This window comes from Lissotriton vulgaris, chromosome 3_1 (genome assembly GCF_964263255.1).
Source record: "Lissotriton vulgaris chromosome 3_1, aLisVul1.2, whole genome shotgun sequence".
NCBI lineage: Eukaryota > Metazoa > Chordata > Amphibia > Caudata > Salamandridae > Lissotriton > Lissotriton vulgaris.
In genome coordinates this window covers 586,464,501-586,479,675 of record NC_141689.1, presented here as the reverse complement: position 1 = coordinate 586,479,675, position 15,175 = coordinate 586,464,501, and positions in this window count along the sequence as shown.

Sequence of the window (15,175 nt, the reverse complement as noted above, 5' to 3'; positions counted from 1 at the left end):
AAATCAGAGCTTCTGTGCCACATTAACCAACCCTTTGGACTCAAACTGGACACATTAAAGGATGAGTTGTGCAATAGTGATTGCAATTCACCAATGGAAAACTGTGTAAAATTATTCCAACCAGAATATTCTTCCAAAATAGGGATAGTAGGTGTATTTAATTTTTTAGAAGTAGCCAATCCAAAGCATGTTGTCTGGAAAATGGTAGAATTTAAAAACAACATATGATTTGGGATGAGACATGCACGGTGCAAAGCCTCAACGCCTTGTACCTGCCAACTTTTAGAACCCCAAACTGATTTAAGGTCAATGGTTTCCTTCTATAGCTCGTAGCCCTCTACAGCTAACTTGTCTAGGAAGGACTTCGAATACAACAATTGTTAACAAAACTCAAGTCTCTCTTCAGTCTGTGTGCAGAATGTGACTAGGAAAGGGGGGCCAAAGTGCCATTAAGATGCTGAATGCATGTTCTCTCCTCGACATAGTGTCCATCGATAAGACGGAAAAAATAAAACACAAAGCCAATTGACATAAAAAGGTAAAATGAAAAATGTACCAGCCAAATATATGTCCAAGGGGGATCGAAATTTTTTTTTAAACAAAGTGGCATAAACCCCAAAACGTGAGGGTTTTTTCAAATTCACTGAAACAGAGTCAAAGGACAATCTGGATTCTGTGGCCAAACGTGTTTGCAAATCAGGCATTGATAAGTCAGCAGGATAGGCGTAGTCTAGGTCATCAATGTTATTAACAGGCAAAGTACTTAATAAAGGATGGGAAACAGCAGGCATCTTGAGGGCCACTTCTGGCTCAGCATTAGAAGTAGTGGCCAAAACAGAATTTCTCACAATCGAAGGACAGGAGACCGCCGGTGTCATACTATGAAAAATCGGCCACCCTGTGTATCTTGACATTGTCAATTGAGATAAACCTGTTTTTCTTACGACCTGGAAGTGGTGGTAAAATGACTGTTCATGTGCCCTTCACTCAAAAACGGGAACCGGAGCTCGGTAGGAAGGACCAAATTCTTTCATGCTATCGATCTTCTCTCGAACCAGTTCTCCAACTTGGGGTAGCCAGCCAACTACCGGGATCTGCAATGCATCATCCGCTGGGGAGGGCAAATGTTCCTTTGCAAGACTGTCTCTGGTCTTTTTTAGATCCTGTAAAACACTGCAATGTTCATTTACGTCAAAGGCCGTTGCTTGGGCCACGCAGTCTAGACCGTCGAGATCAGGGACATACATCTTGATACCAAAGAGCATTTCGTACGGGGTCCACCCACCCAGAGACCTTCTAGGAATATTATTAAGAGCACGCTGCACGCCATTCAGATGGGCCATCCAGTTTCTGCCAGTGCCTATATCTCGAGCTATCAAAGATTGCTTTAAGTCACGGTTCATTTGTTCCACTACACTATTACCCTCAGGTCTGTATGGAGACGAAAACTTGACTTGGACCCCCAACAAAACCATAGCATCCTTATACGCCTTAGAGGCAAAAGCCGGACCCTGATCCGAATGGAAGGTACCACAGGCAAAAATCCCTACAAAGACCTGCAAATCTCTTAAGACAGTCCGTGAATCAGCGCTGCGATGGGGCCAGACCCACACAAAGCGTGTGCATGAATCAACTGCTACTAAGCTGTACTTATACGCAGTATCAGAAGAAAAAGGACCGCAGTGATCTAAATAAATGTAACCCAGTGGTTTATTAGATATGTACAACTGTGTCTGAGGCGGACGCGCAGCAGTCGAAGGCTTAATCTGCTGGCAAATGTCACATTGAAGGACATAATCACACGTCTGTTTGTACAGTCCCCGCCACCAGAAACGTTGTTGAAGCTGAGTTATAGTGGCCGAGACGCCTGCATGCGCAGACGCCACACCTTCATGCGCCGCTGTAATCAACATAGCCCTGCGATCCAAGTTGGGAATCAACCATTCCCCAACTTCAGGAATTTTCACATAAGGAACCTTATCGGGACTTAAGTGGTATGTGTACTGCGAAGGGAATACCGTAGGATATTCACCTCCCTTCTCAGTGGCAGCTACAGCCGCCAAGATGTCATCATCTATTTTACTTTTGGACCGGCTAACTGCTGCAACTAAATATATTGATACTGCTGATTTCGCCGCTTCATCAGCAAGCGAGTTACCAACAGAGTGAACTCCAAAACGCTGATGGCCAAGAGTATGAGTCGCAAACACAAGTGGCAACGTGTCCTTAAGTTCAGCCACTCGGACCCAGACCATCTTATGTTTTATTGTGCTACCCTTGGAATCACGAAAGTCATTCTGATTCCAAAAGAACAAGTTCTCATTGTAAGACTGGTCACAGTAGTAAGAATCACTTACAATTAAAGTCGTCACACTAGGATCAGTGTACTCCAATGCAAGCATCAGAGCATGAAGTTCTGCTAATTGTGCGGTGCAGTCCCCTAGTGTCTGCGTGTGCACAACACTGGACTTGAACTCATCGTTCACCATAGCACTGACCACAATGGCGCATGCGGAAACGTAGGCTGTTTAGAGCCATGCACAACCTGCACCGAACCATCAATGTAAATGATGCAATGGAAATCCTCCAAAGGCCGCATTGCTAAAGGAGCCGGATGAACAAATTCATACTGTAAGTACTCCTGCGACCATAATGAGACATCAAAAATAAACGTGACATCCTGGGACGTCAAGGATGCAGCCCATTGAACCCACCGATGGTGCAAAGCTTTAGAATTTGGTACACTGGCTTTCGTAACTGCCTCCAAGCAGGACACGGGGTAACAATCAACATGCGTTTTCCCTGTGACAGGGCACGTTCCTTGAGAATTGCCATCTGCACAGCCGGTAAAACTTTCTCCACAGTGGAAAATCGCATTTCAGCCGCAGTGTACAAGTGTGACTTGTAAGCAATAGGTACTGTGACTCCCTCATTAAAAGTTGTGTACGTGAAACCTAACATCCCAGGGATAATTCTTATCACCAGGTTGGTCTGGTTATCACGAGTCTGTAAGAATATAGAAGCGAGCAGATCAGCTTGCAAAGACTGCAGTATAGCTGAATGCTCAGGCAGCCAGCATGATTTGGAAAATGATGGTTGTATCAAAGCATACAAAGGCTTGATACGCTGGGCATATTCCGGAATGTATGTCCTTCCGAAATTTAAGAAGCCCAGGAAAGATTGTAATTTTTTCAGTGTCGTTGGAGAGCGCAGCTGTGCGCATTTCTCCAGGAAGTGAGGAGCCAAACCTTTTCCTTAATTGTTGAGCTCGTAGCCCAGAAACAACACTGTGAACTCTGCAATGTGCGATTTTGCAAAGTTAAATTTGTAACTCAAATTTGCAAAGGTACAAATTATTCCGTTGACTCGACACAGATGCTCCCAAAGTTCGTCGTCTGTGAGATATATGTCATCCACATAAGAACAAGCATCCGGGTCGATTCTCTCCAAAATAGAAACTATGCGGGCAGTAAAAATGCCAGGGCTATTCTTATAGCCCACAGGCAAACGTCGAAACTGTTTTTGGACACCGCCGCAAGTAAAGGAGGTCCATTGGGAACTTAGACCATCCAATCTATGTGCATAAAAACCATTGGAAATGTCAAGCGTGGTTTTAAACAAAGCCGGCGCTAGAGCCAGAGGCCACTCTTCTGCAAAATTAAGCGCATCCTCTTTTGAGACTGTGTTCGCGAAACTGGGGAGGATTACCTCCTCCCCTCGCGGTGCTGCGAGAACAAAAGGTGGGGGCCAGTCAGCCTCAGAAAGCAAAATGTCATATGTAGACGAAAGATTTTCCCAAATTCCCCTTTTATGGTTCGCTGTATGTCACCTTCGATTAACAGGACAATTTCAAAAAGTCTATCAGGGGGTGCAACTCTTGTATCAGCTGTTTCTATCACAATTTAAGTATCAGTCGCTGTCACCTTCAGTAGTGGACGGAGGGCCTCTCTAACTATGGTAATCTCCGCCGCGCTGTCCAGCAAGGTCAGAGCCCACGTCAGATTCCGAAGCTGCGTTCTCACAATCTGTGGCATATCGATGCGCTGTTAAAGCTGCAAATTTCTTTTTTGCAAACTGTCTCCTCGGTGTCGAGCCATCCTGCTTTCCTGCACCGTCTTTCGGGCGGGGCTGGTCATGTCCTTGTTGGCCACCCCGACCCCTGCCACCCCCTCCACCACCGGTCGACGAGGCCAATGAGTCCTGAAAGGAACGAGGAGAGCGTTGATCAGAAACCTGAAATCGATCAGGAGTTTTAATCGTCGCGCGATTGCGCAAGTCATAAACATGTTCTGTTTGCGCAGGCAACGGAGACGCACGGTGTGAAACCTGTGTTTGTTGTTGTTGCTGTTGCTTTCCTTGTTTTTGTTTTTTAGGCCAATTCTGTTTCTTGGACTTGGGCTGAACTTCTGTTTCCGAAGCTTGTCCCTGGGGTTGCTTTTTCTCCTTAACAGAAAAAAGGCTTAAGACCCTTACTATTGCAACCCATGGTTTTATAAGCCGCCATAATAATTCTCGCTAACTGTCGGGGTTTCTCGGCATCAGGAATCGCTGCCAAAGCGTTTGCTACCTGAAAGTTCACTGCATCCCCCTTGACAGTGGCAAGGATCAGATCGCAAACCACATCAAAGGAGCCACACAGGCGCATACCCAACTCAACCGCAGACTCCGGTCCGTGATCATCTTGAACACGTTTAAGGACCGTAGGCAGGACAGACATAGACGGAGTGCCTAAGCACCTCACATAGACCGCTGCAAAAGTCTTACCCCAGGTCTCACAGTCACTGAGTTCAGGGGCCAAATCATTCGGCAAACTTAGCGTTAGAATCCTGTGTTTTTCACCAGGAGTCGTATTAGAAAATACAGCTTCCAGCAGGTCAAATTTCTCGGCAAGCCAGAAGGGAAAATCATCCTCATCCTGGGGCTTCTTGCCCATTACTACATTGACCATCACAGGACTGAGTTTCAAACCACCCTGTCCGGCTGGAAGTGCCACATCCCCCGGTGGTCCAACCGGAAGATTACGGCTTATGTAGTGCACTAAGGCTCTAATCACGGCAATGGAGACCACATGTAGTCTCCGAAGTTCAACTATGTTACAATTGCCGTGTAGAGGATGAGGAGTAAATCCAGCCAAAACAGGCCAACTTGCGCCCGGAATGGGTAAAGGACCTAACCTCGGAGCGATCAAAGTATGGGGTAGGGCGCCACCAAACCAAACTCGATGCTGCCAAACATCAGTAGGTACTTCCTGTGCTCTGTGCAGAGTATATTCATTCGGTACAGCAACGGGAGTGTATGTGTGGAACACACCAGAATTAACGTCCACCGCCGGAAATGTCACCCGCGATTAAAACAGTTCGTAAGGGTAAGCAGCATTTGCACTTACCACCATTATCACAGCCAAGCCCTCCAAAAGTACATTGTAAATCCGCAAATGATCGCGCACCGCAATGCGACTATGCTGCGGAATGTCCACCGGATTGGCCATGACTGCACATGAATGTAGAAAAACAAAGGAAACTTTGTAGCACAACTGGGTAGTAATTCAAGGAAACCATTTTAGTAAGAATCAAGCTTGAAAAGACCTATTTCACAAATAGGTAGGTTTGATACGACACCACCGTTTTCCGGAAACGACAGTGAAGGGGTTAAGGATTGAACGATATAATACTCGAGTGTCATGATATAAGGCCAACAACGTATGGGAGCCTTGTAGCGGGAATTCCGCTCTCCTACAGAACTGTGCATAGAGATCTGGAACCTTGGTGAATTAGGATGGCCCAAAACTCACCTCAGTACCCAAAATCCCCTTACCGAGCTAGCTACAGTGTCTCATTGGTCATAACAAACTCCCAATGTTTAGACAAACCAGAACATGAACTTAGAGTACCTCAGGTATCGTGGAACACATGAACACTCTTTCGCTATATAATCATTTCAAACCAGAACGTGGAGTAAATGAGGACACGTGCATATTTGAAATATTTATTTACTAATGCAGGGTTCTCAAACACAATATCTTATATAATACAAGCAAACATATTATAAGAAACAAAGTTATCATCATAGTTACTAGTCAATAGAAAGCGAACGGTGACAGCAAACTAAGATGCTGTAATGAATAGGAATTAACAATACCTATTTCTCACCCTCCCTATTTAGCATAGTATTTTATATCTATGAAGGTCTCATTTGGGTTTTAGCAGGGCGGGCCCATACCTCAAAATCTCAGTGGCAGAGGATCACATCATCTTCCACCAGCTCTCTGCATGCGAAGCACCATCAAGTGTGTTACATGTGTTTTCGGCAAAGCAATATAAAACCCGCTTCGAGCCAGATTCTGGCAGCAGCTGCATTTGTGTTATGTCTAGAAAGGTGCGAAGATCAGACCTCACAACAACACTGTGTCAAGTTATCCTTGGAAGCTTCAGCACTCACTGTGCAGACAGTGTACCAAGCAAAGCTGATATCAGAGCAATAACATATTATTTCCCAAGTAAATCACAACGCTCTTCTAGGTTGAAATCTAAAATAACAATTATGTGTCGTGTGCAAAATGAAGCAAAAGGAAAAAATGGCGTTTAAACATTTAATAAGCTCATGCTAACTTAACACTGTATATAGAAAAGAAGTAGCTATATGACAGTAGTATCGAAGTTACACAAATTCGTTAATCAACATTAGCATACTTGCTGTTTGCTATAAAGGCTTGCTTTGATTAAATGTGGCAGACATGACTAGCCTGCACATGTGTGGGAGGAGATTCTAGTTGCAAAGAAAACTACAGTTAAAGAAAGGTATTTGGATTATGGGAAAAAGGATTGGCAGGTGTAAGACTATGAAGCAGATGAAATGGAGAGTGTAAGCGAGAAGGAAGACTACTGTGATAAGAAGTCAAGCATTTGCAATGGAATAGGCCTCGCTCACACAAGTTTGAGCTATTGCCATTGTAAATGACAATGCCTTTTATTTATGTTTTGGGTTTTAAAACATAAATAAAAGGCATTTATATTTACAATGCTAATAGCTTAAACTCTGGCAAATGCGAGACCTCTTGCATTGCAATAATGGGCCTTCTCAACCGCTTAATAGATTGTGAATGTCAGAGGAAGAGACCCGCCTGCTACGTCTTCAAGGTAGCGATGAATAGTGCAGTGAAGAAGATTTGTAAGTGTTGTAAATTGCACAGACACAAAGTGTGAAGTGAGAGTTACACATGATCCGAGCTATAAACACTAACAAAGCGCTCCATCACCTTTCGCTCTGTGATTACACTGTCACGGATCAGTGGAAAGAGCAGGAGGGGGGCTATTTTCTGCCATCTCTGTGATTTGAGTGTGCAGTGTGGCATTACGTAATGTCATTGCTATCTTTGGCCTAATAACAAGCACCCCAGCTGTAGTAGGGCCCTGGCTTCACCTCCTGGTGCAGGGCGGGCTGTGCTTTATGGCAGGCATGGAGGGAGGGAGGAATGGTCTCGGCTGCAGCTCCGGCCTCGTACAGTGCCCCGTGCTATAACTAGTGAGCGAGAATTGCTGAGGTGGTGGTATTGGTATTGGTGGTGGTGGTTGTGGAATTAGTGGTGGGGGTATTGGTGGTGATAGTGGTATGGGTGGTGGTGGTATTAGTATTGGCGATATTGGTGGTGGTGGTATTAGTGGTGCTGGTATTGGTGGTATTAGTAGTGGTGGTATTGGTAGTGGTGGTATTGGTGGTGGCATTGGTGGTATTGGTGGTGGTGGGGGTATTGGTGGTGATGGTATTGGTGGCAGTATTGGTGGTGGTGTTATTGGTACTGCTGGTGGTATTGGTATTGCTGGTGGTATTGGTATTGTTGGTGGTGGTACTGCTATTGGTGGTGGTGTTGGTATTGGTGGTATTGGGGTGGTGGTATTGGGGTGGTATTAATGGCTGTGTTGGTATTAGTGGTGGTATTGGGGGTAGTGGTGGGGACATTGGTGGTGGTTTTGGTAGTGATATTAGTGGTGATGGTGTTGTTATTGGTGGTGGTATTGGTACTGATGGTGGTATTGGTGGTGATGGTATTGGTATTGGTGGTGGTGGTATTGGTGATAGTGGTAGTGGTAGTATTGGTAGTGGTGGTATTGATGGTGGTATTGGAGGGTGTGGTATAGATGGTAGTGGTATTGGTGGAGGTGCTATTGGTGGTGGTGGTGGTATTGGCGGTTGTGGTGGTATTATTGGTGGTGGTATTGGTGCTTGTGGTATTCATATGGTGGTGGTATTGTGGTGGTGGTGATATTGGTGGTGGTGGTATTGGTGGTGGTTTTGGTGTAGGTATTGCTGCTAGTGGTATTGTTGGTAGTGGTATTGGGGTTGATGGTATTGGTGGTCATAGTATTGATGGGGGTGGTATTAGTGGTTGTGATGGAATTGGTGCTGGTATTGGTATTGGTGGTGGAGGTATTGTTGGTGCTGTTCTTGTTGTTAGAAAAACAGGTTTTTGAAAACAACCCTGTTAGGTGGCTGCAGTGCACATGAAGTAACACAGATGTGCTGTTGTCAGCTTCAGCCCATTAGCACACGATTATGTGGTACCTGGAATTCACATGACTTAATTCACTAATCATTTCTAAATCAATTTTACTTGGGGGGTTGCCAGGTTAAGGTGACTGAAAGTGGGCGTGCATGTTACGGGGGTAGCCTTGCTGCTTAAGAAACAAAAGCGGTTTCAGCTGAAGCAGCACATCTCCAGCCTGCAGTAAGATAAACTAAAAAAGTAAATAGTGCTTACAGACTAAATAACAGGTCCCATGTAACAATCGAAGTAAAGGGGCCAGTAGCCATGGGAAGGTAGAAATGAAGACAAGGCGATTCTAAGGAGGGACCAATTAGCCTATCAACAAATCTGAAGGCACTCTTTATGCAAGACAATAACACAAGCCAATGAAAAATATGGGTGGAGAGTGGGCACTGGCTTCTCTCCCATACTCTAGTACAGCAGTCTAGCAGTGCAAGCAGTGTGTGCAGACTGCCGCTAGGCTCAACCTAAAAATATGGGTGACTCAGGCCTAGAATTGTTGGATTATGCAAGTGACAAATATGCACATCTGCTTCAAGCTTGAAAGTATTCAAAGCACTACACAAAAATCAGTTTATTAACATTACTTTGAACATCATCTGTCAGATATCAGGACCTGTTTGCAGTGTCCCTCACTTTTTGACCCCAATTATGACTACTAAATGCTGGCTTTCTGACTCTGATTGTGCCCTGTGCTATGCTAACCAGACCCAGGGCCTGTGCTCTGATTAAAAGTACATGGTCTTGTATACTTCTAATTGGCAATGGCAGACCCCTGTAAGTCCCTAGTATATAATAAGGCAAAGGGAATTCAAACACTCCATACGTCTCTAGTATATATTAGAAATCTGCTAACTCATTACATCGTGCGGAGGATGACGGAAATGTGCTACTCAACTCGACTATCATGAGAGATTTAACAACCCTAAACAGTTCCTTTAGGGAAGTTGTGGTCTGATTTTCAAGAGATGTTCCCTACACCCCAGAATCTTGACTCAGACAATGTAGAGGAGTGCCTGGCCCGTTTTAACTATGTAATTAAAACTAACCATGGGCGGTAAAATCCACTCCGCTAGCGGAATTTCTGCATTTCGCGTTCCACAGAGAACACGGAAGTACCGAACATTCTGCGATCCGCGGCGTAGCAGAATTCTTTTCTTGTTCGCTCTTTAAAAATGTGTTTTCGTGCACGCAATAGCAACTTACCAGGACTTCACTGACGAGTTTTCCTATTCATTCGAATGCACCACAAGATTTTGGTAGCCGGTTGCGCGATTCCGCGAGAGTGTTTGATCGCAAACATGTCATTCGCCGTGCCAACGGACACAGCAAGAGTGTGCAATGAAACACGTCATTCGGATGCGCCATCGAAAATCCAGCAGAAGTTTGAAGCTTGCGGTTCCGAACACGCAAAATTTGCAATTTGGAGAAGAAGAATATCTCGAGCAGCATAAAACTTCCTCTAAATGATGATTTTGATTAAAAAAACTCCTCAGATTGTCATTTGGCTGTACTTTTTTGTGCAAGGAGTCCTTTTTTTTAAAAAAAAACATTTTTTTAGAGAGGAAGGAAGTACCTCCGATTCTCCAACTTCCTGTCCTGCCTAGCAGTCTCCATCCAGTGCTTTATCCATCTCCTGTTCGTGTTTCATTTGGATTTGGAGCTGGAAGGATCACTCTTTCTTTCATTTGGATTTGGAGCTGGAAGGATCACTCTTTGTGTCTGCTGAATCATATATCATTGGATTTGAGGACTTTTGGATTTCAGAATTTACAAGTAAGTTGGTGTTGTTGTATGTTTGATTGTGGCATTGCAGTTGCTGCACCTACAATTGTGGTACTTTTCAGCATGTTTTTATAACATTTATTGTGGGTAGCCAGTATGCCCAGAGCTAGTCATTGGTGCATGATGAAACAACTGTTCCTTTGGTGTGTGTTGAATTTATTTTAAACATCATTTAGGGCATGGATAGCATTGGATTGAATTGCAAACTGTGTATTTTTTGGGGTATTTCAGTTTTTATGTGTGTGTTAAATAAATGACTTTGTTGTGTGTGTGTGTGTGTGGTGTGTTGTGTACCTTCCTTACACACCTTGTTTAGCTCTGTACATTTTCATTTTTGCATTTTATTACATTAAAGCTGTGTAGTTTAGCATGCCTTCTTTGCCTGGCTAATATAGACTTATTTCAATTAATTTTTTTCCAGGCCTCCTGCTTGTTGCTTGTTACTGTACGTGTCGTTGTGGCTGTTGGTCATTTTGTGGTGGTAGTTATAAGTCTGCTGCTTTTGCCATATAGGCCTGCATGTGTTTCCTTTGTTACTTTTTGGCCTAGGCTTCTTGTTGCTGTGGGCCTGGCCATGTGGCTGATGGCCATTCTTAAGCCATTCAGTGTGCATTGTCTGTCATTGCTTCTTGTTGTTGTTATGGGCCTGGCTATGTGGCTGGTGGCCCTTTTGAAGCAAGGCAGTGTGCTTTTGCCATAGGTCTGCAAGCTTGTGGCCTAGTATGCCAATAGGCCTTTTATCCAGAAGGCTCAGGGGTAGCCATGGGTGCATAAAACAACTGTTTCCAGGTGTTCTATTTAATTGAAACATCTTTTAGGGCATGGATAGCATTGGATTGATTTGCAACATGTTTTTGGGGGTATTTCACTTTTTTGGTGTGTGTTAAATAAATTACTTTGTTGTGTGTGGCCTGTTTGTTTTGTACCTTGCACACCTTGTTTAGCCCTGTGGATTTTCGTTTTTGCATTTTTATTGCATTAAAGCAGTGTTGTGAAGCATGCCTCCTTTGCCTAGCTACTATAGGCCTATTTCAGTTCATTGTTTTCTAGGCCTCTCGCTTGTTGCTTGTGACTGTGAGTGTCGATGTGGATGGTGGCCATTTTGTGGTGGTAGTTATAAGTGTTCTGCTTTTGCCATATAGGCCTGCATGTGTTTCCTTTGTTCCTTTTTGGCCTAGTCTTGTTGTTGTTGTGTGCCTGGCCATGTGGCTGGCTGCCATTTTGAGGCAGTGTGCTTTTGCCAAAGACCTACATTGTCTGTCTTCATTTTCTTGTTGTTGTTGTGGGCCTGGCCATATGGCTGGTGGCCATTTTGAAGCCAGTCAGTGTGATTTTGCCATTGGCCTACATGTCTTTCCTATGCTCCTCTTGTTTTACTGCCCCTTTGGATATCCCCTGTCTCTTAGTTTGGAGATAAGTGAATCCGTTTATTGAAGTAATCTTTTCTTCTTGAGCAGTTTCTGCGTAGATGCAGGAATTGCCCGTAGGGCAAGTTGTCCTTGAGATTCCTAGGGTGATGTGTGTTGTACTTTAGGAGTGTATTCCGATCAGTGGGTTTTTTGTATAGATTCATCACAATTGTTTCCTCTTCCACTTCCAGTGTGAGGTCCAGAAATGGAATTTACTCAACACTGTGGGCCATTGTGAACTGGTTGTCCTGGGAACAGGCATTTAACCATGTCAGAAAAGACTTCAATTCTTCTTCTGGGCCCGTCCAGTTCATCATGATATTGTTTATTATCGGTTCCAGGTGGTTATGCTGTCAATGTAGGGGTTCTGGTCTGAGTAAATGTAGCGATCTTCAAAGTTATCCATGAACAAGTTCGCTAGACTGGGGCAAACCCAGTCCCCATGGCCAACGTTGTTGTGTTGAACTCAGCTGTGGCTTTCTCTGCACGTTCCAGTGCTTCTTTAGAGTTTCTCAGGGCTGTGTCCTCTAGAATTTCTTTCTTGAGGTCTGCTATCTCCTGGGTCATTTTCTTGACGTATTCCAATGCTGTCTAAACCCCCAACACCATCCAGTGTCGGGAGCAGTTATTGGCCACAAAACTAAAACCCTCTAGGAATTTAGGGAGTTCTACGAAGATGCCTGGTTCGTTGTGGACCTGTAGTCCTTTGGGGATAATGTTTTCTTGCAGATACTTAGTCAATAGGTGACCAGGCAAACGTGTCCGCATCAATTTTTTCTCTAGTCTCTCTAGGCGGGTTAATGTATCATTAGGAGTGGTGTCTACCGGTTTTAGCCCAATACCAAGATAATCAAATTCCCCCTGTTCTTAGATTAACTTGTTGATATATTCCTCTGTGTAAAATAATGTTTCCTTATCTGACATGTTATCTTTGTCTATAGGACACAACAAATTGTGTATGAACACCCTTGCAGGTATGCACCTGCACTAGGTAGCCATTAGTAGTAATGGGGTAACCCAGAAACCCTCAGAACCTGAGTGTGTAAGCTAAACAAAAACAATGGTTCTGTCAGGAGTAACAATCAATTTGAAAAACTGTACTTAATACATATCAATATACATATCCCATAGAAGGATATACAAAGGCACAAACTACTGTATGTAGTTCTGAAGGTCAATCTTTAGTAGAAACCTTGTAAAGAATCACTCGACAAATTATACGTAGCTGTCCAAGACAAGGAGACATATAGACTGTAATAGACATTTAGTGATTGGTCGTGACTGGTGACAAGGTGCTGTGCAAAGATAAAACAAATGACATATATTCATACATATAGACAAAACATTATAACAAGGATGTCCACTCTAGAATAAGATTGTCACAACCGGATGAAGTATTTCCTTGTTTTTTGTTGTGACTCTGTGTGGACGGATACATGTAAAGAACGTTGACGTTTCGACCCTACATCTTAGTGCAGATTCTTATGCATCTGTGTCTGGTCTTCATCAGGACTGAAGTCGGGCGTAGGACAGCCTGTCAATGTAAAACAGGGGGGAGGTTTAAGACCTGAGTGTGTGTCAGGGATGGACTTTGTGGCGAAGGGGACCGGGTGAGCCTCAATTGAATGAACGGAAGAAGCGTGTTTGCTTTCTTCAGTGGGTCTTTATGGGTGGGAGAATGTAGGCCGGCAAACTCAAAAGCCATTCATGGAGTAAATTTTAGAAAGCAAGTAAGGCATGAATCAGGCCTCTACTACGGATCAATGGTAATGTATTACCCAAATACATATGCGGATAGGAAGACACATCCCTTGTATGTTTATTTAGCGATCTTCTACACCAGCAGGTGAAAAGGGGGTACCTATAATAAGCTCATCAGATAAGCAGAGTCTCCGGACTAATGCATTGCAGTGGTGAAGTGGAGCTGATAACAAAGGTGCTGCTACCAGTCTACCAGGCATGCTCACGATCCTCCAAGTGCCCCCTAATGGTTAATTTAATATTTCACACAGTGTAAAGGGGGTGAGTATCGTACCTATGATCTTAAAGACTCAGGAAGGCAGATGGGGTTGGGGAACTGTGGGGGGCCGATCTGATGTGAAAAAGGGGAAGGTGGCGAATAAGTGAGCTGTCCCTGTCAGGTACCAGCGAAGTGATTTAGCATTTAACTCGGGCAGTACGCGAGAGGTGCATGGCGGGTGAGTACAGTGCCCTGTTTTATATAGCGAAGTGATACAGCAAATAACTGTGGCAGTGCATGGAGTGTATGTCTGTGAAAAGTGATTAAAAACGTGCTAAAGGTGCCCAGGGAGGCTGTGGGAGGCGGACATTGATGGAATCTCCCCGTCTAAGTGAAGTTAAGGATTATATATGACTCATATAAGCGGTCCAAGGGAAGAAACGCGCTATAAAGGTGTCTAGTGTGATACCCGATGTGTGAGGTTAAGGGCTAAGATGGAACTCTCTACGTGAAGTTAAGAATTGAGTAAAATGTGGTCCAATAAAGCTTATAGGCACGCGCTATCAGGGTGTCCCTTGTGGTACCTGGTATGTGAGGTTAAAAACTAAGATTGATCTAACAAAAATTAAAACCTGTCTAAGTGCAGTTTAGAAATATATGCAGATCACGCGCATGGTCATAGGGAGCTATAAAAAAAGCGCATTGGGTGAGTGAGGTTTAAAATAAAAATTAAAAGCAGTCCTACACAATTATTAGTGAACTCCAAATTGCTAGGAATGGTACAAATGCCTTTGCGGCCCTGACGGGGTGAAGAGAGCCTGTGTACAAGGCACTTACTAGGAAAGTTGAAGCAAGAAGCTAAGACGTCCGCAAAAAATGTGAGGGGCTTTCTCTGGTGTGGATTTTGCATCTAGGGTGGTAATGACCTGGTGCACCTGGGGTGGAGGGGCGTAATTGAGGTGCTGCTGACTGAGGTAGGGTGGTTGACAAAAAGATGACCCGAGTCAATGATAGTGTGGTCAGCTATGATTCCTAGATTAGGGTGGAGGGGGGTGAGTCAGTATGGGCCTTAAATATTTCAGTTGAACGGATTAACAAGAAAATGGAAAAGTTATTCAGGACCCCGAAACTAACATCCATAGGTCATGGGTACATCAGAGGGAACAGTTTTTACTTGGGAATGGGGTGCATCTCTCAAGTCAGGGCAATCAGATATTCATGGAGAACATAATGGCATGAGTAGAGGGAGGGATATGACCTTTCTAGTAGGTAGAGGGGGGAGGCCAGATAGTCAGGCAACTATACTGGCCTGTGGCAGTAAGGTCATGATTGGTGAGCATCGTTTTCGGTCCTTAGCCAGCATCAGCATTGTAAAATGGGGATGCCCGAGAGGGAGACAGAGGGTCTCTCATGGACTCCAGAGGCAGTTACAGCCAGAAGGCTGTAGAGGTGCGGGGAGAGGGAAAGCTCGCTTTCCGG